The sequence below is a fragment of the Microtus ochrogaster genome, chromosome 4 (assembly GCF_000317375.1).
Source record: "Microtus ochrogaster isolate Prairie Vole_2 chromosome 4, MicOch1.0, whole genome shotgun sequence".
NCBI lineage: Eukaryota > Metazoa > Chordata > Mammalia > Rodentia > Cricetidae > Microtus > Microtus ochrogaster.
Window position 1 is genome coordinate 79,594,294 of NC_022011.1, and position 2,017 is coordinate 79,596,310.

A 2,017-nucleotide genomic window follows, 5' to 3' on the forward strand; every position below is an offset into this window, starting at 1 on the left:
AGTGCTGGGATTAAAGGCGTGCGCCACCACCGCCAGGCTTCATTTATTTATTTTAAGATAGGTTCTTGGCTGTTTAGTTTGTATTATGGTCTATAAACTATTATGATATTTTTTATTTTATTCTTTTTTTCTATTTTCTTTAAATTTTCTTTTTAATACATTTCTTATTACTCCAAACATTCCAGGTTTAGGGTTCATTTGGTAGAATCCGAGATGAGTTCCCAGAGCCCATATTTAAAAAGCCAGTCATGGCGGTACACATTTACAATCCCAGTACCAGGGACGATGATCCCTGGGCCATCATACTGACCAGTCAGAGAGACCAGTGGAAAGCCTTGCCTCAAAAAGACAAAGTGGTCAGCACCAGATAAATGACAGCTCAGGTCAGCATCTAGCCTCCCCAGACACATGCACATAGATGCACATGCATAGACACACCACACACACACACACACACACACACACACACACACACACACACCTGTTTGGTCATTGAGAACTTGCTGAGTTGACTCTTTGGTCTCGTTAACACGCTCCATCCTTGTGGGATTTGGGGTAGGTTGTCTTTGTTTTATGTTGTTCTTTAGTTTTAGTTTTGAGCCCTTCCTTGCTTGCCATCACTACAAGATGGTCTGAGGGCTGGAGATAAAAAGATGTTTCAAGTACATCTTCTATATTCGCTCACTTAGCACAACATCAATCAAGGTCTTGATCTGTCTTTTTGCAAGGCTAAGGACTGACCCAAAAATCCAAATATGCTAGACAAGCATTCTACCAGCCCCCCACCTAGCTATATCCTCAATCTTCTCTCTCTGTCTCTCTGTCTCTCTGTCTCTCTCTCTCTCTCTGTCTCTCTGTGTGTGTGTGTGTGTGTGTGTGTGTGTGTGTGTGTGTGTGTGTGTGTGTAAATGCCATGGTTCACATGCACTTGTGGAGGTCAGAGAACAGCTTTCATGAGTTGGTTCTCTCCCTCCATCTTGTGAGTTCCATGGGTCAAACTCCAGTCCCGACAGTTGGCAGCAAATGTTAGCCACCCTACTGGCCTTATTTTTTTTTTTTTTTCAAGACAGGGTCAACATCAGTTATCCGTGTTTGCTCTGAACTCACTCAGTAGTCCTGGCAAGCCTTGCAACCGGGGCTGCCTTTTTTTGGGCTTGCTGAGAGGCTAGAATTACAGACCTGCACTACCAGGCCCAACTTCACACCTTCTTGTTCTTCATTTTGAAGCTGAACATTTGCTGAACATACAATATGGTGCCAGGTATAAGCTAAAACGTTTTCTTTTTAAATGCAATGTATCATCATCATGTGTGTGAACCATGTCAGGAGGCTTGAGGTCCATCCAGGGAACACAGGCCATGGCGTGTGTATCGTGGAGCTGGCTCTCCCCATTCATCTTTACATGGGTTCCACAGAGCTAATTCAAGCCTCCAGGCTTCTGCTACCAGATGAGCCATCTCACTATCCCTGAGCTAAAACTTTTATCAGATGTCATGCAAAATCCCAGCTAACCAGTGTTCAGTCGATAAATCTTGTTGGTAACAGATTGCCCAAGGAAATGCTTTATGATCTTAAGCTAAGAGAGCCTGCCCGATGAGAGTATGAGCTTCTCATCCAGAATGGAACAAACTGATGGACTTGCTCATATAAAAACTCAGTTGGGAAGTATGGTGCCGCAGCATTTGGGAGGTAGAGGCAGGAGAATCAAAAATTCAAGGTCATCCTGGCTACGTAACGATTTCAAAGACACTCCAGATTGTATAAGACCCTTTCTAAATTTGAAGACAAAGAAAAAGGAAGAGGAGGAGGAGGAGAAAGAAGCAACAGCAGTCAGATGTTACCATGCACAAACAGAGTTCCAGCTGCTTTGAAAACAACATACGAAGCTCACTTGAGCCTAGGGGTTTGAGGCCAGCCTGGACAACACAGCAAAGCTTCATCTTTTTTTTTTTTTTTTTTTTAGTTTTTTTGAGACAGGGTTTCTCTGTGGCTTTGGAGCCTGTCCTGGAACTAGCTC

At 43.5% G+C, this 2,017-nt stretch overlaps 1 pseudogene; it reads left to right on the forward strand.

The window, feature by feature from the left end:
* The first annotated feature begins 248 nt into the window (after positions 1–248).
* Positions 249–2,017, forward strand: part of LOC113455944 — a 16,729-nt pseudogene continuing 14,960 nt past the window's right edge.